Source organism: Oryctolagus cuniculus, chromosome 1 (genome assembly GCF_051225735.1).
Source record: "Oryctolagus cuniculus isolate XC-2025 breed Fujian yellow rabbit chromosome 1, ASM5122573v1, whole genome shotgun sequence".
Taxonomy (NCBI): domain Eukaryota; kingdom Metazoa; phylum Chordata; class Mammalia; order Lagomorpha; family Leporidae; genus Oryctolagus; species Oryctolagus cuniculus.
Window position 1 is genome coordinate 11,835,669 of NC_142867.1, and position 24,918 is coordinate 11,860,586.

General features: G+C 40.6%; 1 long non-coding RNA gene and 1 pseudogene across 3 annotated transcripts in view; one reads left to right on the plus strand and one right to left on the minus strand.

Moving 5' to 3' along the window:
* Positions 1–17,481: 17,481 nt before the first annotated feature.
* On the minus strand, positions 17,482–24,044 carry LOC149128296 (OTU domain-containing protein 4-like; annotated as a pseudogene). Its single transcript, XR_016216786.1, has 2 exons — positions 23,146–24,044; positions 17,482–22,635 (listed from the first exon to the last, which is right to left on the minus strand). The product of XR_016216786.1 is annotated as an OTU domain-containing protein 4-like (transcript).
* LOC149128297 (uncharacterized) overlaps positions 23,814–24,918 on the plus strand; it is a 134,320-nt gene continuing 133,215 nt past the window's right edge. For both annotated transcript variants that reach the window (XR_016216790.1, XR_016216788.1), the window contains exon 1: positions 23,814–23,930. This is a non-coding gene — a long non-coding RNA (uncharacterized LOC149128297). The remainder of the gene's footprint in view (positions 23,931–24,918) is intronic.

The following is a 24,918-nucleotide window of genomic DNA, read 5'->3' on the forward strand; positions in this document are numbered from 1 at the left end:
AAAAGCTGGCCCCATTCAGAGCAATTTTATGCAACAGAATTGTCTCAAAATGGGGCACACGGGGCTGCCAAAGGTGGCCGTGCAGCAATCATAGCAGAGGTCCTAATGTGGAGTCTTGGATCTCAGTTCCTGGCCTGCTCCTGACCCAGAGAACTGAACCTGGGTCCTTTCTCCCCTACCCAGGCTTTTCTCCAGATTTCCAGGCCCCTCTCCTGCCTCCCTTCTTTTACGTTTTTTTCCCTTCCCAGGGCTTCACTGTGCCTCTGTAGAGCTGCCCCCAGAATCTCTGGTTCTCCCCAAGTTAATGTGCAGAGCAGTGAGTTCCCTCTCTTCCCCCCGCTGCTCCTGACCATTACCCGGAGTGGAATTCTCCCACCGTGAAAGCTCCAAAGAGAGTTATTCCCTAAGGAGTGTGCTGCCACTGGTGTACAATACATGGTTTCTCTCCAACACACTCCTGTAGCATTTCTTTGAGTCTTCTTTTGTGCGGCTTCACCACTATCTGTGAATATGCTTAGCCTTCCTCATTAGCCCTTCCTTCCCAAGAACCACAGAAACAGCAAACTCAAGTGTTAGTTTTTTATTGGTGCCCTTTCAGTTGAGATAGGAAATCCTACCAATGAAGTTGGCATACCCTTACTGCAGACTGAAAGTTTCTTTTAAGGATTTATTTATTTGAAATGCAGAGTGATAGTGGGGCAGTGGAACACACACGCACACACAGACAGGTCTTCCATGTGTTGATTCCCTCCCTAAATGCCTGCAATAATCAGGGCTGGGCCAGTTCAAAGTTAGGAGGCAGAACTTGCAGCTGGTCCTGCCCTCTGTTCCCCTTTTTCCTGATTCTCCCTCTCCTTCCTTTTCTGCTGCTCTCAAAAACCTTCTTTTTTTATTTAGGAAATATAAATTTCCAAAGTACAGTTTATGGATTACAATGGTCCCCCCCCATAATTTCCCTCCCACTCGTGCCCCTTCCACCTCCCGCTACCTCTCCCATTCCATTCACATCAAGATTCATTTTCAATTCTCTTTATATACAGATCAATTTAGTATATATTAAGTAAAGATTGCATCAGTTTGCTCCCACACAGAAACACAAAGTGTAAAATAATGTTTCAGTACTAGTTATAGGATTAATTCACATTGGACAACACATTAAGGACAGATCCCACCTGAGATGTAAGTACACAGAGACTCCTGTTGTTGACTTAACAATGTGACACTCTTGTTTATGGCGTCAGTAATCTCCCTAGGCTCTAGTGATGAGTTGCCAAGGCTATGGAAGCCTTTAGGGTTCGCTGACTTTGATCTTATTCCAACAGGGTCATAGTCAAAGTGGAAGTTCTCTCCTCCCTTCCAAGAATGGTACTTCCTTCTTTGATGGCCTTGTTCTTTCCACTGGGATCTCACTCGCAGAGATCTTTCATTTAGGTCTTCTTCTTTTTTTTTTTTTTTCCAGAGTGTCTTGGCTTGCCATGCCTAAAATACTCTCATGGGCTCTTCAGCCATATCCAAATGCCTTAAGTGCTGATTCTGAGGCCAGAGTGCTATTTAGGACATCTGCCATTCTACGAGTCTGCTGTGTATCCCGCTTCCCTTGATGGATTATTCTCTCCCTTTTTGATTCTATCAGTTAGTATTAGCAGATACTATTCTTGTTTGTGTGATCCCTTTGATTCTTTTTTTAAATTAAAAAAATTTTTTTTTCATTTTTTGACAGGCAGAGTGGATAGTGAGAGAGAGAGACAGAGAGAAAGGTGTTCCTTTTGCCGTTGGTTCACCCTCCAATTGCCGCCACGGCTGGCGCCATGCAGCCGGCACACCGCGCTGATCCAAAGCAGGAGCCAGGTGCTTCTCCTGGTCTCCCATGGGGTGCAGGGCCCAAGCACTTGGGCCATCCTCCACTGCACTCCCTGGCCACAGCAGAGAGCTGGCCTGGAAGAGGGGCAACCGGGACAGAATCCAGCACCCTGACCAGGACTAGAACCTGGTGTGCCAGTGCCGCAAGGTGGAGGATTAGCCTATTGAGCCACGGCGCCAGCCCCCTTTGACTCTTAGACCTATCAGTGTGATCAATTGTGAATTGAAGTTGATCACTTGGACTAGTGAGATGGCATTGGTATGTGCCACCTTGATGGGATTGTATTGGAATCCCCTGGCATGTTTCTTTTTTTTTTCTTTTTTTTTTTCATTTTCAATTCTCTTTATATACAGAAGACCAGTTTAGCATACATTAAGATTTCAACAGTTTGCTCCCACACAGAAACACATAGTGAAAAATCCTGTGTGAGTACTAGTTACAGCATTAAATCACAATGTACAGCACAGTTAGGACAAAGATCCTACATGAGGTGTAAGTGCACAGTGACTCCAGTTGTTGACTTAACAAATTGACACTCTCGTTTATGGCATCAGTAATTACCCTAGGCTCTTGTCATGAGCTGCCAAGGCTATGGAAGCCCCATGAGTTCACTGACTCTGATCATATTTAGACAAGGCCATGGTCAACGTGAAAGCTCTCTCCTCCCTTCAGAGAAAGGTACCTCCTTCTTTGATGACCTGTTCTTTCCACTGGGATCTCACTTGCGGAGATCTTTCATTTAGGTTTTTTTTTCCCCAGAGTGTCTTGGCTTTCCATGCCTGAAATACTCTCATGGGCTTTCCAGCTGGATCCAAATGCCTTAAGGGCTGATTCTGAGGCCAGAGTGCTGCTTAGGACATCTGCCATTCTATGGGTCTGCTGTGTATCTCACTTCCCATGTTGGATCATTCTCTCCCTTTTTGATTCTATCAGCTAGTATTTGCAGACACTATTCTTGTTTATGTGATCCCTTTTATTCTTACTCCTAATATTATGATTAATTGTGAACAGAAATTGATCACTGGGACTAGTGAGATGGCATTGGTACATGCCACCTTGATGGGATTGAATTGGAATCCCCTGGTATGTTTCTAACTCTACCGTTTGAGGTAAGTCAGCTTGAGCATGTCCCGAATTGCAATCTCTTCCCTCTCTTATTCCCACTCTTATATTTAACAGTGATCACTTTTCAGTTAAGTTTCAGCACATAAGAAGAATTGTGTATTGATTACAGTATTCAACCAAAAGTATTAAGTAGAACAAACAAAAAAAAATACTAAGAGGGATGACATATTAAGTTGCTCATCAACAGTCAGGGTGAGGGCTGACCAAGTCACCATTTCTCATAGTGTTCATTTCACTTTAACAGGTTTCCCTTTTGGTGCTCAGTTAGTTGTCACCTATCAAGGAGAACAAGTGGTGTTTGTCCCTTTGGGATTGGCTTATTTCACTCAGCATAATGTTTCCGAAATTCCTAACAGGGATCACTTTTCAGTTAAAATTTAAACACCTAAGAATAATTGTGTATTAATTACAGAGTTCAACCAACAGTACTAGAACAAAGCAAAACAAAAATACTAAAATGGATAAAGTATTACATTGTACATCAACAGTCAGGACAAGAGCTGATGAAGTCACTGTTTCTCATAGTGTCCATTTCACTTCAAAATGTTTCCCATTTGGTGCTCAGTTTGTTGTCGCCGATCAGGAAGAACTTATGATATTTGTCCCTTTGGGACTGGCTTATTTCACTTAGCCTGATGTTTTCCAGACTCCTCCATCTTGTTGCAAATGACTGGGTTTCATTGTTTTTGACTGCTGTATAGTATTCTATAGAGTACATGTCCCATAATTTCTTTCTCCAGTCTACTGTTGATGGGCATTTGGGTTGGTTCCAGGTCTTAGCTATTATGAATTGAGCTGCAATAAACAGTAAGGTGCAGACAGCTTGTTTGTTTGCCAAATTAATTTCCTTTGGGTAAATTCCAAGGAGTGGGATGGCTGGGTTGAATGGTAGGGTTCTATTCAGGTTTCTGAGGAATCTCCAGACTGACTTCCATAGTGGCTTAACCAATTTGCATTCCCACCAACAGTGGGTTAGTGTCCCTTTTTCCCCACATCCTCTCCAGCATCTGTTGTTGGTAGATTTCTGAATGTGAGCCATTCTAACTGGGGTGAGGTGAAACCTCATTGTGGTTTTGATTTGCATTTCCCTGATTGCTAGTGATCTTGAACATTTTTTCATGTGTCTGTTGGCCATTTGGATTTCCTCTTTTGAAAAATGTCTATTGAGGTCCTTGGCCCATCTCTTAAGTGGGTTGTTTGTTTTGATGTTGTGGAGTTTCTTGATTTCTTTGTAGATTCTGGTGATCAACCCTTTATCAGTTGCAGAGTTTGCAAATATATTTTCCCATTCTGTTGGTTGCCTCTTCACTTTCCTGACTGTTTCTTTTGCAGTACAGAAACTTCTCAATTTGATGCAATTGCAAATGTTAATTTTGGCTTTGACTGACTGTGCTTCTAGGGTGTTTTCCAAGAAGTCATTGCTGGTACTATATCTTGCAGGGTTTTTCCAATGCTCTCTAATAATTTGATGGTGTCAGGTCGTAGATTGAAGTCTTTAATCCATGTTGAGTGAATTTTTGTGTAAGGTGAAAGGTAGGGGTCTTGCTTCATGCTTCTGCACGTGGAAATCCAATTTTCCCAGCACCATTTATTGCATAGACTGTGCTTACTCCAGGGATTGGTTTTGGATCCTTGATCAAATCTAAGTTGGCTGTAGATGTTTGGATTGATTTCTGGTGTTTCTATTCTATTCCATTGGCCTATCCATCTGTTTCTGTACCAGTACCATGCTGTTTTGATTACCACTGCCCTGTAGTATGTCCTGAAATCTGGTATGGTGAGGCCTCCGGCTTTGTTTTTGTTGTACAAGATTGCTTTAGCTATTTGAGGTCTCCTGTGTCTCCATATGAATTTCAGCACCATTGTTTCCAGATCTGAGAAGAATGTCTTCAGTATCTTGATTGGTATTGCATTGAATCTGTAAATTGCTTTTGGGAGAATGGACATTTTGATGATACTGATTCTTCCAATCCATGAGCATGGAAGATTTTTCCATTTTTCGGTATCCTCTTCTATTTCTTTCTTTAAGGTTTTGTAATTTTCATCGTAGAGATCTTTAACATCCTTGGTTAAGTTTATTCCAAGGTATTTGATTGTTTTTGTGGCTATTGTGAATGGGATTGATCTTAGAAGTTCTTCCTCAGCCATGGCATTGCCTGTGTATACAAAGGCTGTTGATTTTTGTGCATTGATTTTATATCCTGCTACTTTGCCAAAATCTTCCATGAGTTCCAATAGTCTCTTAGTAGAGTTCTTTGGGTCCCCTAAGTAAAGAATCATATCATCTGCAAAGAGGGATAGTTTGAGTTCTTCCTTCCTAATTTGTATCCCTTTAATTTCTTTTTCTTGTCTGATGGCTCTGGCTAGAACTTCCAGAACTATATTAAATAGCAGTGGTGAGAGTGGGCATCCCTGTCTGGTACCAGATCTCAGTGGAAATGCTTCCAACTTTTCCCCATTCAATAGGATGTTGGCCGTGGGTTTTTCATAAATTGCTTTGATTGTATTGAGGAATGTTCCTTCCAAACCCAGTTTGCTTAGAGTTTTCCTCATGAAAGGGTGTTGTATTTTATCAAATGCTTTCTTGGCGTCTACTGAGCTGTGGCATTGCCTGTGTATACAAGGAGGAATCAAAATGAAATGAAACAACTTGTAGAAAATGAAACTGTGATAGCGACAAGAAATCATAATGAAGAATTCAATAGATCAAATGACAAACACATTAGAGAGCCTTAAAAACAGAATGGATGAAGCAGAAGAGAGAATATCAGACTTAGAAGAGAAAGCACAGGAAAATATACAATCAAACCAAAGAAAAGAAGAGGAAATTAGAAATCAAATCATCTATTATTTTTCACTTTATGTTTCTGTGTGGGAGCAAACTGCTGAAATCCTTACTTAATGTATACTAAGCTGATCTTCTGTATATTAAGATAATCAAAAATGAATCTTGATGTGAATGGAAGGGGAGAGGGAGTGGGAAAGGGGAGGGTTGTGGGTGGGAGGGACGGTATGGGGGGGAAGCCATTGTAATCCATAAATCGTACTTTGGAAATTTATATTCATTAAATAAAAGTTAAAAAAAAAAGAACTTTTGCCTGTTTGGGCATAGTTTGATTCAAATTTACCCTTTAAATGATCAAGTAGGTGCTTGACCTAGTAATTAAGACATCTGCATTCCATACTGGAATGTCTAGTTTTGATTCCTTGCTCTGGGTACTGACTCCAACTTCCTGCCAATGCAGACACTGGGAGGCAGTAGTGACCGAGTTCTTGCCACCCAAGTGGGAGACCTGGATTGAATTGCTGGTTCTTGATGCAAGAAGCTGCTGGGGGTATGTGGGGAGTGAAATGGGATGAAATCTCTTTGTCTCTCTGAATCTCCAATAAAGAAAGAAAGAATTTAAAAAAAAATATTGTCGGGAATCTTCAGGATACTATTAAAAAACCCAACATTTGGGTTCTAGGAGTTCCTGAAGGCATGGAGAGGGAGAAAGGATTAGAAGGCCTTTTTAGTGAGATATTAGCAGAAAATTTCCCAGGTTTGGAGAAGGACAGAGACATCCTAGTACAGGAAGCTCATAGAGCCCCTAATAAACATGACCAAAAGAGATCCTCACCACGATACGTTGTAATTAAACTCACCACAGTGAAACATAAAGAAAAGATCCTAAAATATGCAAGAGAGAAACGTCAGATTACTCTCAGAGGATCTCCAATCAGACTCACAGCTGACTTCTCATCAGAAACGCTACAAGCTAGGAGGGAATGGCGAGATATAGTCCAGGTACTAAGAGAGAAAAATTGCCAGCCCAGAATATTATATCCTGTTAAGCTCTCATTTGTGAATGAAGGTGAAATAAAGACCTTTCACAACAAACAGAAATGGAAAGAATTTGTCGCCACTCGTCCAGCCCTGCAAAAGATGCTTAAAGATGTATTACACACAGAAACACAGAAACATGGTCATCAATATGAAAGAAGGTAAATGAAGGAAATCTCACACCAAAAGATCACAGGAAGTTCAAAACATATATCAGAAAATATCTTTGGCAAATGGCAGCACAAAGCTACTACTTATCAGTAGTCACATTGAACGTTAGTGGCCTGAACTGTCCAGTTAAAAGACACCGATTGGCTGATTGGCTTAAGGCACAAAACCCATCTATTTGCTGCTTACAAGAAATACATCTTTCCAATAAAGATGCATACAGACTGTAAGTGAAAGGCTGGAAAAAGATATACCATGCCAACAGAAATGAAAAAAGAGCGGGCGTAGCCATCTTAATATCAGACACCATTAACTTTACCACAAAAACTGTTAAGAGAGACAAAGTGGGGCACTATATAATGATTAAGGAATCAATTCAACAGGAAGATATAACAATTATCAATGTATATGCACCTAACTACAGGGCACCAGTTTATCTAAAAGATTTGTTACGGGACTTAAAGGGAGACTTAGACCCCAATACAATAGTACTGGGGGACTTCAATACTCCACTCTCAGAAATAGACAGATCAGCAGGACAGAGGATCAACAAGGATACAGTAGATTTAAATGACACTATAGCGCAAATGGATCTAACAGCTATCTATAGAACTTTCAATCCTACAGCTAAAGATTTTACATTCTTTTCAGCAGTACATGGAACCTTCTCTAGGATTGACCACATACTAGGCCATAAAGCAAGTCTCAGCAAATTCAAAAGAATTAGAATCATACCATGCAGCTTCTCAGACCATAAAGGAATGAAGTTGGAAATTAGCAACACAGGAATCCCTAGAGCATATGCAAATGCATGGAGATTGAACAACATGCTCCTGAATGAACAATGGGTCATAGAAGAAATTAAAAGAGAAATCAAAAATTTTCTGGAAGTAAGTGAGGATAACAGCACAACATACCAAAACTTATGGGATGCAGCAAAAGCAGTGTTAAGAGGAAAGTTTATATCAATAGGTGTCTACATCAAGAAATTGGAAAGGCACCAAATAGATGAGCTTTCACTGCATCTCAAGGATCTAGAAAATCTGCAGCAAACCAGACCCAAAACTAGTAGGAGAAGAGAAATAATTAAAATCAGAGAAGAAATCAACAGGATTGAATCCAAAAAAAAATTACAAAAAATCAGCCAAACGAGGAGCTGGTTTTTTGAAAAAATAAACAAAATTGACACCCCCTTGGCCCAACTAACTAAAAAAAGAAGAGAAAAGACCCAAATCAATAAAATCAGAGATGAAAAAGGAAACATAGCAACAGACACCACAGAAATAAAAAGAATCATCAGAAATTACTACAAAGACCTGTATGCCAGCAAACAGGGAAACCTATCAGAAATGGATAGATTCCTGGACACATGCAACCTACCTAAATTGAACCAGGAAGACATCGAAAACCTAAACAGACCCATAACTGAGACAGAAATTGAAACAGTAATAAAGGCCCTCCCAACAAAGAAAAGCCCAGGACCAGACGGATTCACTGCTGAATTCTACCAGACATTTAAAGAAGAACTAACTCCAATTCTTCTCAAACTATTCAGAACAATCAAAAAGAGGGAATCCTCCCAAATTCTTTCTATGAAGCCAGCATCACCTTCATTCCTAAACCTGAAAAAGATGCAACAGAGAAAGAGAATTACAGACCAATATCCCTGATGAACATAGATGCAAAAATCCTCAATAAAATTCTGGCCAATAGAATGCAACAACACATCAGAAAGATCATCCATCCAGACCAAGTGGGATTTATCCCTGGTATGCAGGGATGGTTTAATGTGCGCAAAACAATCAATGTGATACACCACATTAACAGACTGCAGAAGAAAACCATATGATTATCTCAATAGATGCAGAGAAAGCATTTGATAAAATTCAACACCCTTTCATGAGGAAAACTCTAAGCAAACTGGGTTTGGAAGGAACATTCCTCAATACAATCAAAGCAATTTATGAAAAACCCACGGCCAACATCCTATTGAATGGGGAAAAGTTGGAAGCATTTCCACTGAGATCTGGTACCAGAGAGGGATGCCCACTCTCACCACTGCTATTTAATATAGTTCTGGAAGTTCTAGCCAGAGCCATCAGACGAGAAAAAGAAATTAAAGGGATACAAATTAGGAAGGAAGAACTCAAACTATCCCTCTTTGCAGATGATATGATTCTTTACTTAGGGGACCCAAAGAACTCTACTAAGAGACTATTGGAACTCATAGAGGAGTTTGGCAAAGTGGCAGGATATAAAATCAATGCACAAAAATCAACAGCCTTTGTATACACAAGTAATGCCATGACTGAGAAAGAACTGCTAAGATCAATCCCATTCACAATAGCTACAAAAACAATCAAATACCTTGGAATAAACTTAACCAAGGATGTTAAAGATCTCTACGATGAAAATTACAAAACCTTAAAGAAAGAAATAGAAGAGGATACGAAAAAATGGAAAAATCTTCCATGCTCATGGATTAGAAGAATCAACATCATCAAAATGTCCATTCTCCCAAAAGCAATTTATAGATTCAATGCAATCCCAATCAAGATACCAAAGACATTCTTCTCAGATCTAGAAAAAATGATGCTGAAATTCATATGGAGGCACAAGAGACCTCGAATAGCTAAAGCAATCTTGTACAACAAAAACAAAGCCGGAGGCATCACAATACCAGACTTCAGGACATACTACAGGGCAGTTGTAATCAAAACAGCATGGTACTGGTACAGAAACAGATGGATAGACCAATGGAACAGAATTGAAACACCAGAAATCAATCCAAACATCTACAGCCAACTTATATTTGATCAAGGATCTAAAACTAATTCCTGGAGCAAGGACAGTCTATTCAATAAATGGTGCTGGGAAAACTGGATTTCCATGTGCAGAAGCATGAAGCAAGACCCCTACCTTACACCTTACACAAAAATCCACTCAATGTGGATTAAAGACCTAAATCTAAGTCCTGACACCATTAAGTTATTCGAGAACATTGGAGAAACCCTTCAAGATATTGGCACAGGCAAAGAATTTCTGGAAAAGACCCGGGAGGCACAGACAGTCAAAGCCAAAATCAACTATTGGGATTGCATCAAATTGAGAAGTTTCTGTACTGCAAAAGAAACAGTCAGGAGAGTGAAGAGACAACCAACAGAATGGGAAAAAATATTTGCAAACTATGCAACAGATAAAGGGTTAATAACCAGAATCTACAAAGAGATCAAGAAACTCCACAAAAACAAAACCAACAACCCACTTAAGAGATGGGCCAAGGACTTCAATAGACATTTTTCAAAAGAGGAAATCCAAATGGCCAACAGGCACATGAAAAAATGTTCAAGGTCACTAGCAATCAGGGAAATGCAAATCAAAACCACAATGAGGTTTCACCTCACCCCAGTTAGAATGGCTCACATACAGAAATCTACCAACAACAGATGCTGGCGAGGATGTGGGGAAAAAGGGACACTAACCCACTGTTGGTGGGAATGCAAACTGGTCAAGCCACTATGGAAATCAGTCTGGAGATTCCTCAGAAACCTGAATATAACCCTACCGTTCGACCCAGCCATCCCACTCCTTGGAATTTACCCAAAGGAGTTTAAATTGATAAAGAAAAAAGCGGTCTGCACCCTAATGTTTATTGCAGCACAATTCACAATAGCCAAGACCTGGAACCAACCTAAATGCCCATCAATGGTAGACTGGATAAAGAAATTATGGGATATGTATTCTTTAGAATACTATACCGCAGTAAGAAACAACGAAATCCAGTCATTTGCAACAAAATGGAGGAATCTGGAACACATCATGCTGAGTGAAGTAAGCCAGTCCCAAAGGGACAAATACCATATGTTCTCCCTGATCGGTGACAACTGACTGAACACCAAAAAGGAAACCTCCTGAAGTGAAATGGACACTATGAGAAACGGTGACTTGATCAGCATAGCCCTGACTGCTAATGGACAACTTAATACATTATCCCTCATAGTATTTTTTTTGTCTGCTCTACTTAATATGACTGGTTTAATTCTGTAATTATCACACAGTTATTCTTAAGTGTTGAAAATTAACGGAAATGTGATCCCTGTTAAACATAAAAGTGGGAATAAGAGAGGGAAGAGATGTATAATTTGGGGCATGCTCGGGCTGACTTGCCCCAATTGGTAGAGTTGGAAACATACCAGGGGATTCCAATTCAATCCCATCAAGGTGGCATGTGCCAATGCCATCTCACTATTCCAAGTGATCAATTTCAGTTCACAATTGATCATAATGAAAGGACTAAGAGTCAAAGGGAGCACATAAACAAGTCTAGTATCTGCTAACACTAACCGATAGAATAAATAAAGGGGAGAGTGATCCAACATGGGAAGTGAGATACTCAGCAGACTCATAGAATGGCGGATGTCCTAAATAGCACTCTGGCCTCAGAATCAGCCCTAAAGGCACTCGGATCTGGCTGAAAAGCCCATGAGAGTATTTCGGGCATGGAAAGCCAAGACACTCTGGCAAAAAGATCTCTGTGAGTGAGATCCCAGTGGAAAGAACAGGTCTTCAAAGAGGGAGGTGCCTTTCTCTGAAGGGAGGAGAGAACCTCCACTTTGACTATGACCTTGTCTAAACAAGATAAGAGTCGGAGAACTCAAGGGGCTTCCATAGCCTTGGAAACTCATGACTGGTGCATAGGGAGATTACTGATGCCATAAACAGGAGTGTCAATTTGTAAAGTCAACAACAGGAGTCACTGTGCACTTACTCCTCATGTAGGATCTCTGTCCTTAATGTGCTGTACACTGAGGCTTAATGCTATAATGAGTACTCAAACAGTATATTTCACTTTGTGTTTCTATGGGGGTGCAAACGATTGAAATCTTTACTTAATGTACACTAAACTGATCTTCTGTAAAAAAAAAAAAAAGAAATTATCAATTCCCAACTTGACTCTCACTGGGGTTAAACATGACAATAGGTCTGATCTGATTTCATCATCATTTAAAAAAAAATCATCTATTATTTTTCACTTTATGTTTCTGTGTGGGAACAAACTGTTGAAATCCTTACTTAAGGTATACTAAGCTGATCTTCTGTATATTAAGATAATTGAAAATGAATCTTGATGTGAATGGAAGGGTAGAGGGAGTGGGAAAGGGGAGGGTGGTGGGTGGGAGGGACGGTATGGGGGGGAAAGCCATTGTAACCCATGAGTCGTACTTTGGAAATTTATATTCATTAAATAAAAGATAAAAAAAAAGTAGCAAAAAAAAGAGACTATTGGAACTCATGGAAGATTTTGGCAAAGTAGCAGGATATAAAATCAATGCACAAAAATCAACAGCCTTTGTATACACAGGCAATGCCATGGCTGAGGAAGAACTTCTAAGATCAATCCCATTCACAATAGCCACAAAAACAATCAAATACCTTGGAATAAACTTAACCAAGGACGTTAAAGATCTTCTATTTATTTCTTTAATATTTTATAATTTTCATTGTAGAGATCTTGACATCCTTGGTTAAATTTATTCCAAGGTATTTCATTTTTTTGTAGCTATTGTAAATGGGATTGATCTTATAAGTTCTTTCTCAGCTATGGCATTGTCTGTGTATACAGAGGCTGCTGATTTTTGTGTATTGACTTTATATCTTATGACTTTACCAAACTCTTTCATGAGTTCCAATAGTCTCTTAGTGGAGTCTTTTGGATCCCCTATTTATAGAAACATGTCATCTGCAAATAAAGGTAGTTTGACTTCCTCCTTCCCAATTTGTATCCCTTTGATTTCTTTTTCTTGCCTAATGACTCTGGCTAAAACTTCTAGGATTACATTGAATAGCAATGGTGAGAGTGGGCATTCTTGTCTGGTACCAGATCTCAGGGGGAATGCTTGCACTGGCTGTGGGTTTGTCATAAATTGCCTTGATTGGGTTAAGTAATGTTCCTTCTATTTTCAATTTTCTTAGAGTTTTCATCATTAAAGTGTGTTGTATTTTATCAAATGCTTTCTCTGCATCTATTGAGATAATCATATGGTTTTTCTTCTGTAGTTAGTTTATGTGGTATATCACATTGATTGATTTGCAAATGTTGAACCATCCCTGCATTCCAGGGATAAATCCCACTTGGTCTGGGTGGATGATCTTTCTGATGTGTTGTTGAAATCTATTGGCGAGAATTTTATTGAGGATTTTGCATCTGTGTTCATCAGGGAAATTGTTCTGTAATTTTCTTTCTCTGTTGCATCTTTTTCCGGTTTAGGAATTAAGGTGATGCTGGTTTCATAGAATTAGGGAGAGTTCAACAGTTTGCACCCACACAGAAACACAAAGTATAAAGTACTGTTTGAGTACTAGTTATACCGTTAATTCATATAGTACAACACATTAAGCACAGAGATCCTATATGGGGAGTAAGTGCACAGTGACTCCTGTTATTGATTTAACAATTGACACTCTTGCTCATGGCATCAGTAATCACCTGAGGCTCTTGTCATGAGCTGCCAAGGCTATGGAAGCCTCTTGAGTTCGCCAACTCCAATCTTATTTAGACAAGTCCATAGTAAAAGTGGAAGTTCTCTCCTCCCTTCACAGAAAGGTCCCTCCTTCTTTGATGGCCTGTTCTTTCTGCTGGGATCTCACTCACAGAGATCTTTCATTTAGTTTTTTTTTTTTTTTTTTTTTTTTTTTTTTTTTTTTTTTTTTTTGCCTCAGTGCCTTGCTTTCCATGCCTGAGAAACTCTCCTGGGCTTTTTAGCCAGATTCAAATGCCTTAAGGGCACATTCTGAGGCCAGAGTGCTATTTAGAACATCTGCCACTCTATGAGTCTGCTGTGTATCCCGCTTCCCATGATGGATCGTTCTCTCCCTTTTTGATTCTATCAGTTAGTATTAGCAGACATAAGTCTTGTTTATGTGATCCCTTTTACTCTTAGTCCTATCATTATGATCAATTGTGGACAGAGATTTATCACTTGGACTAGTGCGATGGCATTGGTACATGCCACCTTGATGGGACGGAATTGGAATCCCCTGGCATATTTTTAACGTTACCGTTTGGGGCAAGGCCATTTCATATTCAGTAAGCTCCCTCCATAGTCCACCGTTTTGTAAGCAAGAAAAGACTTTTAAAGATTTACTTATGGGGCTGGTGCTGTGGTGTAGTGGATAAAGCCACACTGGATGTGCTGGCATCCAGCTCTCTGCTATGGCCTAGGAAAGTAGTAGAAGGTGGCCCAATATTCTTAAGGTTTTCATCATGAAAGGATGTTATATTTTATCAAGTACTTTCTCTGCATCTATTTGAGGCCATCATACAGTTTTTGCTCTTCAGTTTTTTTTTTTTTGACAGGCAGAGTTAGACAGTGAAAGAGATAGACAGAGAGAGAGCTCTTCCTTCCATTGGTTCACCCCCCAAATGGCCACTACAGCTGGCGCACTGGGCCGATCTGAAGCCAGGAGCCAGGTGCTTCCTCCTGGTCTCCCATGAGGTTGCAGGGCCCAAGCACTAGGGCCTTCCTCCACTGCCTTCCTGGGCCACAGTAGTGAGCTGAACTGGAAGAGGAGCAATTGGGACAGAATCCGGCACCCCACCTGGACTAGAACCCAGTGTGCCAGAGCCACAGGCGGATGATTAGCCTGGTGAGCTGCGGCACCAGCCTCTTCAGTTTGTTTATGCGATGTACCACATTTATTGATTTGTGAATGTCGAACCATCTCTGCGTACCAGGGATTAATCCCACTTGGTCCAGGTGAATGATCATTCTAATGTATTGTTGGATTCAATTAGCTAGTATTGCTGAGGATTTTGTATCTATGTTCATTAGGGAACTTTCCTATAGTTCTCTTTCTCTGTTGTATCTTTTTCTGGTTTTGGAATGACGGTGATACAGGCTTCATAGAAGGAATTTAGGAGGATTCTCACCCTTTCAATTGCTTTGAATAGCTTCAGAAGAATTGAAGTTAGTTCTTAAATGTCTGGTAGAATTCAGCAATGAAGCCATCCAGTCTTGGGCTTTTCTTTGTTGGGAGGGTCTTTATAACTGATTCAATTTCTGTCTTGGTTATTGTTCTGTGTATATTCTCTGTGTCATCATGACTCAATTTTGGTCGATTGTATGTGTACAGAAATCTATCCATTTCTTCTAGGTTTCCCAGTTTGTTGGCATACATCTCTTTTTAGTAATTCCTGATGATTCTTTTTATTTTTGTGGTATCTGTTGTTGCATTTCCTTTTTCATCTCTGATTTTATTGATTTGGTCTTCCCCCTCTTTTTTTTTTTTTGGTTAGTTTGGCCAATGGTGTATGAATTTTGTTTATTTTTTCAAAAAACCAGCTCTTGATTTCACTCTTTTGTATTTTTTTGTTTCAATTTTATTTATTTTTCTTTAATCTTAATGGTCTCTTTCCTCCTACTAGCTTTGGGTTTGATTTGTTGCTGTTTTTCTAGGTCCTTGAGATGCATTGATAGCTCATTTATTTGATACCTTTCCAACTTCTTAATGTAAGCACCAATTGCTATAAAATTCCCTCATAACATTACTTTTTCTGTATCCTATAAATTTTTTTTAAACTTGTATTTAATGAATATAGATTTCCAAAATACAGCTTATGGATTACATTGGCTTCCCCCCTCCCCAATGACTTCCCTCCCACCTGCAACCCTCCCCTTTCCTGCTCTCTCTCCCCTTCCATTCATATCAAGATTCATTTTCAATTTTCTATATATACAGAAGATCAGTTTAGTATACATTAAGTAAAGATTTCAACGGTTTGCACCCACATAGAAACACAAAGTGAAAAACACTGTTTGAGTACTCATTATAGCATTAGATCTCAATGTACGGCACATTAAGGACAGAGATCCTACATGAGGAGTAAGTGCACAGTGACTCCTGTTGTTGACTTTACAAATTGACACTCCTGTTTATGGCATCAGTAATCTCCCTATGCTCCAGTCATGAGTTTCCAAGGCTATGGAAGCCTTTTGAGTTCTCTGACTCTTATCTTGTTTAGACAAGGTCATAGTCAAAGTGGAAGTTCTCTCCTCCCTTCAGAGAAAGGTACCTCCTTCTTTGAAGACCTATTCTTTCCACTGGGATCTCACTCACAGAGATCTTTCATTTAGGTGGTTGGTTTTTTTTTTTTTTCCAGAGTGTCTTGGCTTTCCATGCCTGAAATACTCTCATGGGCTTTTCAGCCGGATCCGAATGTCTTTAGGGCTGATTCTGAGGCCAGAGTGCTGTTTAGGACATCTGCCATTCTATGAGTCTGTTGTGTATCTCGCTTCCCATGTTGGATCCCTCTCCCCTTTATTTATTCTATTGGTTACTATTAGCAGGCACTAGACTTGTTTATGTGATCCCATTGACTCTTAGTCCTTTCATTATGATCAATTGTGAACTGAAATTGATCACTTGGACTAGTGAGATGGCATTGGTACATGCCACCTTGATTATCCCATAAATTTTTGTGCTGTATTTTTTTTTCAAGAGACAAAATTTAATATATGCACACAGTTTTTATATATAATGCAGCATCACACCATGTAGGGCATTTATCTTATTTTATACATTCAGATATGTTTGAAACACTTCTTAAGGCTACAAAACAGAACATGGAAAAATAAACAGGGATATATTCAACACTTACAAAAAGTGATATGATAAAGAATATAAAGTACTATGTTCCTTTCAACACTTCAAAAGATATGTGTATATATACTTTTTTTTTACAAGTAACATCACAAGTGATCACATCTTCACATGCTTTTAAGTATTATTTTTACTCAGTGTAAGGCTATTATCATTTTCCATACATAAATTTTTTTCTAGCTCTGTAACAAATGCAATTTTTAATCCATTCAAGTAAATTCAACCCCAAAGTTGCTGCTGCTCAGCATTAAGACATGCACCCACCCCTTATGATTTTCTAAAACTTGTATTTCAGGGGGGAAATTTTTTCTTAAAAAAATTAGTGGGAGAGTCAATAGCTGACACTAGTAGCAAAACCTCAGATCTTTGAAACTGACATACTGGAAGTGAGCCACTGAGATTCTGAATGAAAATAATAGCATTTAGACATAAAATAGGGAGCAAACTATAGTAAACAGAACCAGTGTAGCCAAATACACATTCTCTTTGGCTACACCAGAATGGACCTTGCTGAAGTACCCATAAGTGAAAGGACAGTTTATCTCATCTAAAACAAAGTAAAACAAGTGAGGCAAAAATAAATATTGCTAATTTCTAAGATGGCTGAACATTTCCTAAACCACAAATGGTTAGAAAGGAATTTTATTGCACCAAGTCAATCATAAGCAAGTTTGCAGTTCACAGGCATTTAATCTACCCTTGAGTCAAAAAGGAAACACTACACTGCAAGAACATAGCGTCTGCATCAAATAAGCTGCATCAGCACTGCAGTTTGGGAAAACCTATTCATTGCCAGTTCAAGGCAGGGTCTGAGCTTCGGTCTGTATGAAAATAAATGCGTGGGTTACCAGGAACAGCATGGGGAATGCACAGACACCAGCATCTTGCTGCCAATAAACACCTGGGGCAAGAGTTAAAGGTATGTCTGAAGGGAAATGAACTTGAAAAGACACACAGTACTAAAAAGGGGGGCTAGAATCAAGTTCAGCAAAAGCACCTAACTAAAAACGAACAGGTGAGCTTTGGTCAGTCTAAATACTTGTTCTTCAAAAATGTGTATGTATGATCATAATACAATAAAGTTTTGGTTTCCAAATCAATACAAATGATTCTCAGTTCTATACTTTTGCAGCTTTTCTCTTACACAGAAGTATTTTATCTCATGTCAATAGACAATATGACATAGTTAAAATTAAGGAGGACAAAAGCTTGCTTGGCCCTAATTTGACCTCAGCATAAGGCAAAATCCCCTGGACTAGTACATTTAAAAACAAACCTAAAAGAAGAAAACAAAACTGACGTTCATGCAAGAATTAATATTTAAAAAACTATCAAAAGTCAGAATTCTGTTATTCCAGAGGTCACTGAGGAAAGTACCATCTGCTCAAATTCTTTCAGCACTGTTTCCATCATGTCCTAGAGGTGAGATACAGGAAACAGGAAGCAAATCAGTGTTTCCTTCAGGAGCTATAGAGTACTGTTACTCGATTGAGGTAAGACAGCACGGCCGTGAAGAAATCAACTAAGCATTCTTTCCTATCCAATGTTTTAACATTTCCAGAAACTGAGCTCAAACCCCAGTCAATAAAATGAAGCACACTGGAAACAGCCACTTCTTTTGGACTCCTGAGATCAACCATTCAACTTTTAAATTGGTATTCATATCAAAATGTGATTTTCACAAAAATGATCAGATAAACACTACTACACTAAAAAAAAGCATGAGCTGAAAGCGGAGGACCCTCTACCTTCTCATTGCATAATTTAGCCACTGGCTTAAGCAGTACCTTCACAAATGGTTCTAGCTTAGAAGGTGATGATAAAAATTCCTTTCAACAGATTCTCCCAAGAATTTTTTTCTTTGCCATACAACCACTTCAGTCTACAAAATTTTACCTAGCACCATCATAATAAAATGTTATCTTTCAAAGTGCTCTCTAAAATCCTATGTTACAAAATATCTAAATGCTAATCACTACTCAAATCAGCAGTTACACAGACATTAGGTAATTAAAACAGCACAGAGGTAAATAACCATTATTACAGTACAGTGGAGATTCACTGAGCCAAGCTGGCATCCAAACATTCCTATAGGTTAACAGAGAACCCAGAAAACTCGTCTGTTTCAGTTTGTCAAATTCAAGTGAATTGTATTTGCTTTTAAAGTAATATGCTTCAAAAAAAAACAAGAAAGCCACAACATCTAGTTTTGGCTAGGTATAATTACACATGGCATGCAAGGAGAAATTACTACTATATTATTTGCATAGCACTCAAACTTCCTGATAAAAAGGTAATCAACATAAAAAAGCAGGTAGATTTTCACATTGGTATGTACAAAAAGAAATATAAGCTAGTTATTTTACAAAGTAACACAAATGAATGAATACTGTGCAGACAGTCCAATGTCCAAAGGAGAAGAGAGTGCAACATGCCAAGGAAACCTCTAGTGAATACTGCAAGGACTGGAAGGAACAAGATCCAAGACTTGCAACCTCAGGGTAACAAACTATCCAATGCAAAGCGAAACCACTTTCTAGCAGCGTCCTCTAGAAATGACCTGGAAGTCACAATCATCTCATTTTGTACAATGATTCCAGCCATGACAAGCTGAACATGCAAATGTAAGGTGAGACACATAACCAACAAATGGTGCAAGGAGAAAACAAAACACAGGAACTCTATAGAAACCTGTCAAGCTAAAAATTTTTAACATTTCTTCTCACAAAATATTTAGAATCTGTCAGTGCATTAGTGTTAAAGTGGCATTAAAAAACTTCTGCAGTTTTAACAGATGCAGATTATTTTCAGAATGCATAGCATCTACGTATCTTTCGAGTAGGCTCCATGATATTTACACCAGTGCTAAGAATTCTTGGTGGAAACAGCCATTTCAGTGGATTTCCTACTATTTCCTAAACATCTATTCTTGTATGCACTCTCAAATTCAACAAATACTCACCAAAATTCAAAAATATACCCTATGAATATTAAAAGAACTATATACAACATTTCTAAGACACAGGTAATAGGCTGCCTTATGTGAAATATTAAAGAGAAGACATTATTCAAGTTTGACAGATATTGAGATGAAAGGCCTTTGGGTTGGAAGCATTTTAAAAGACAACAGTGTTTTAGGCTGAGAACTGTTTGCGCCCAGTTTACGACTAAGGCATTGCATAATAAAATAAACATTTCTATTTGGTGCAATGTTATATTTTGGAATCTATAGTGTGTCAAATGGTATATTTTCTTGTCACTTTAGTAAACACTATAAAGCACACATTTCCAACATTTAAAATCAAACTTATACAAGGAAAATAAAACAAACACTAAATCTATGATGTTTTATATTAAGTTGTTTATAAAAAATACTTTAACAAACTTATTTCCTAATTGTTAGGGGAGAAGTCACCTGATAAATCAAACTGTGAGTGAAGTGGCAATGCCAGAAATCCACCTGCCCCCTTGAAGTCCTGTCCAGATTCTCTCGTCCAGGATGGGAGCGAGGCTAAATGTGGAGGGGAGGAGACAGTTCCAATTTGGGTTTTTATTTTAATGTATTTTTTAAAGCCTTCAGAAACATTCCACCTAAGAAAGGGTTTCTGCTCTAAAAGACTCCAGCAACAACCATCAAGTGTGTTGTCCCCTGTGGCCATCTCCCATCCCTGATCTCCTCCTGTCACCCCTATAGGGCCGTCCTCTGACATTGCGATGGTACTGATAACCTTCATCCCGGCCTCTGCTTGACTGCCCTTTCCAGGGCTCCTCAGCTCTCAGGTGTTGATAGCCACCCCTACCAGAATAGCCCCAATCACTTTTGTATTTCCTGCCTCCATAAGTTTGATTATAGAACTGCTTGGATCTACCACTTCTCAAAATATTAGATACTTCATTTTCATCTTCTGAACTCTCTTCTTTTGGTCTTTGCACTCTGCTATCCACAGAGTTGGCCCCAGGGCTGACCACATCAGCAGCAGTCTTAGGATCTTTTACTTTTTTTGGTTTTTCTTTCAGACTCTGAATGGTCCTTTTAGGCTCAGGTTCAACTGGCACAGTTTCCCTCTCTCTGTTTAGAATCTGAGTGGGAAGATGAGCCTTTCCCTCTCCTCCAGGAGGGACGGAGGCCAGTGCCAGATCTGCTTTCCGTGTCTGGGATGACTGCTCTGCCCGGCCTTCATGCTTACTGCTCACACTTGCTTCAGGGAGAGAATGTGCACCTTCACCCCTGGCTTTGGGAAACTCCTCTACAGCTGAAACGGAAGCACATTCTTTAGACAGATCCAGATTTTCCAGCGGTAGATCCAATTCTCCTTTCTCGTCAGAGGGCAGCACAATATTCTGCCTCATTACTGGGTTTTCTATGAATCCCTGAAAAGGGTACCCATACCAAACATGAGGGAAGAAAGGAGGTACAATGGGAACTGGGCCCAAGAATGGATTAGGTCCAAAGGACGGTTGTGGGAACATATTCTTGCCACTTAGTGATTCGTCATATTCAGCATGAAGAAGCTGCCCAGGGTTCTCAGATTCAAGATCAGCTTAGTAAGACAACTGTCCGTCACTTTCAGACACCTGAGATGGAGGGATAACCAGAGGTGAAGAAAACGTTGGCGGTCCAATCTCTGCCTGTGGTATTTGGCCATTAACACTGGCCTCAGTCTGCATAGGAAAGTGTGTGTCAGTGCAGGTACAATCACTTTCATTCTGAGCAGAAGGGGCTTCTTGGAACCAAGGATTATGAGGATAGACAGGGACAGGGACCTTTGGGTACATCCTGCAGGCTGCCAGGTAGGCCTGGTGCAGAGGGTACAGGTAAGAATGTGGGGCCCACATCGGACAACTATACGCCTTCACTCCAAGACTGAAGAAGAAACGAAGAATATTCTTATCTTTAGGCAAGTCCTCTCCAGTGTGACACAGTGAATAAGGTGGTGCAATGGCTCGATCTCCCTTTTCATTGTAAGGAAACCCAGGATACAGTGGGTCCTGGTAAAGGCTCAATGTCTGAGGCAAAGGCATCAAGGGCTGGTTAACTGCCTGTATTGACACAGGAACTGTTGGTCCAAAAGTTGTAGGTTCACTTGGCCAGGCTGGCACAGTGGCTGGTAAAGAAGGCACCGCAGGAGTTAGATGGACCTCTGGAGACACTAGAAGGGGAGCTGGATTTGACAGAGACCCATGTTCTGCTGGCTTTTGTTCTGCAGGAGATGGGCACTCTAATTTCTTTGACTTCAATGGTGATGAAACTCTTGCACATCTATCATCACTAATATTCTCTAATGTACTTGGTTCAGGTTTTTTATCCAAGTGAGTAGATCCATGGACAGAGTCTTTGTCCTTCCGTTCTTGTGTCCATTCTCCGCCTGTTTCCTTTTCTATCACTTCCGTGGGATGATTCTCTCTGGACACATGGTTGCTACTTTGAGAAGCTGATGTACTGACTGATGACATGGAAAGGGTTGGGAAAGCCTGTTCATCTCTGTTCTGAATCTCTTAAAGTATAAGAGATTCTTCTATGGCTTGCTTCTCTCTGCGTTCTTCAGGGGAGAGGCCAAAATAGTGAGATTCTCTATTCGTGTGATCAAAATCCTCAGCTCTCTCACGATCAGGTTTTCTCATGATCTGTGAAGGTGTCCTGGCAAGATTTTTGTGTTCACTGGAGGATTTCTGAGACTGTGCCCCTGAAGAGTGACTAGAGAATGCATGTTGTCTTATTCCCAAAGGATGCTGGAGCTGAGGAGGTAGTACTGATGGGGCTTTTATTGGCTTGCTTGGATTCTTTGGCCCTCTGTAATCCATTTCAGAATGAAAATTTTGTCCCGAAGTAGAAGGTTTTTTCATCTTCTTTCCTGACATTGTGCTCCAGCTTTCTGGGGGAGGTGGTTTGAGGGTCTTCACGGCATGTTTTTTTCCCAATTCTTCAACCAAAACTGGTCCATTCTCAGAGTGAACCCCTTGAATATCTGCATTAGGAAATTTTCCATTGTGATCCAACCTAACTTGGCATTTCTCTCCAACTTCATATTGTAAAACTGGTCCATTCTCAGAGTGAACTCCTTGAATATCTGCATTAGGAAATTTTCCATTGTGATCCAACCTAACTTGGCATTTCTCTCCAACTTCATATTGTAAAACTGGTCCATTCTCAGAGTGAACTCCTTGAATATCTGCATTAGGAAATTTTCCATTGTGATCCAACCTAACTTGGCATTTCTCTCCAACTTCATATTGTAAAACTGGTCCATTCTCAGAGTGAACTCCTTGAATATCTGCATTAGGAAATTTTCCATTGTGATCCAACCTAACTTGGCATTTCTCTCCAACTTCATATTGTAAAACTGGTCCATTCTCAGAGTGAACTCCTTGAATATCTGCATTAGGAAATTTTCCATTGTGATCCAACCTAACTTGGCATTTCTCTCCAACTTCATATTGTAAAACTGGTCCATTCTCAGAGTGAACTCCTTGAATATCTGCATTAGGAAATTTTCCATTGTGATCCAACCTAACTTGGCATTTCTCTCCAACTTCATATTGTAAACCAGCAGCAATGGAATAATCACGCTTTTGTTGAGTTTGTTTAGACTTCAGCCAAATTTCATATTCCACATTTCTGTAGACTGCTGGATTGAGTGACTTAAGAACCTTTCTAGACAAGGGAAGGCTAGTAGAATTCCCATTGTTCTTCAAGTGCTCATCGCCTGACAAAGGTTTAAATCCATTCACATCATTAGCAGTTTTCCTCTTGCAACTATCATCCTCTGAATCTGATATTTCACTGTTGTTTCCATCAGCTACTTCAGAAGTGTCTAGTCCCATCACGATTTTACTGACATCAGCTTTAAATACCTTCTCATAGAGCAATTCATAAAGAAGAGACTGACACATAGCAGAACTATCTTTATACTTTATGGGGTAAACAATATCATAGTGATTTCCATTTGAAAAACATAGTAATACCTTTTCAGGAAAATTATTTTCAGTTACTTGTGCCGGAGAAACATTTGGTTCCCGATAAATTATAAAATCTTTCCTGTACATAAGAGAAAGGGCACTTATTTCCACTTGTCCTACCCACTCCTGTGGATTTTCCAAACGCTTTAAATACTCTTCAAATGATCCTTCTATGAACGCTTCAAATTTCTCTCTGTTTTCTCGAAGATAGTGAATACAGGCCATTCCAACTTCAACATGACGAGACTGAGAGTGCAACACCTGCTCCGCCACGGCCCGGAACAGGCACGACCCGTCCTTGGCGACCAGTTTGCCATACAAGCCCAGTTTCCGCAGGTAGGCGTCCATGGGCGTCGCGTCCTCGCGGGGCCCCGCGCCGCCCTGGTCCCCGCCGTCCGGGGCGCCGACGGCCGCCTCCCTGTTGCCGGTTCCGCTGCAGGCCAGGCGCGGCGCGGGCTAGCCCCACATGGCCTTGCCGCCGGCAGCTCGACGCCCCGGCCTGGCTCCGGCTCCGGCTCCGGCTCCGGCTCCGGCTCCGCGAGCGGCAGCAGGCGGCGGCCGAGGCAGCGGTCCGCGCTCCCCAGACGCATAGGGCGAGCCCTGCCTAGTGCATGGCCGGCCGCACGCGACCGCCTCCCCGGAGGGAGCACGCGCCCAGAGAGGAGACGGCGTGGGGCGGCAGGGAGCGAAGAAAATCCCGAGGGACGAGAGTCGCGTCCCGGGGGCCTCGCCGCCCAGTCAGGAACCGGGCCGGGGGTCGCCGCCCGCAGGAGTTTCCTGGTCCCGACTGGCGTGGAGCGAGGAAGCCCCCGCCCCCGGCGCGCTCGCGGGGCCGGCTCAGGTGAGCCTGCCCGCCTACCCCGCGCGCTCCCCTCGCCGGGCGCTGAGGAAACCAGAAGAAAAGAGCCGCGGCCTCGCGTCTCCCCACCTCGCCGGAGGGCGCCTGAGGGGCCAGTGCTGTATTTTTATCTTCGTTCATTTCCAGAAATTTTTTGATTTTTCTTTCATTTCTTGTATTACCCACTGTTCTTTCAGGAACATGTTTTTCAGTCTTCATATGTTTGCATATGATCTAGAGACTCTTCATTTATTGATTTCCAGCTTCCTTCCATTGTGATCATAGACAATGCATGGTATTGAATTTGCTGAGACTTGCTTTATGGCCTAGCATGTGGTCTATCCTAGAGAACATTCCAAGTACTTATGAGAAGAATATGTTTTCTCTAACTGCAAGGTGAAAAGTTTTGTAGATACCCTTTAGGTCCATTTGGTCTGTAGTGTTGATTAGCTCTATTGGTCTTTATTGATTTTTCTGTCTATTTGA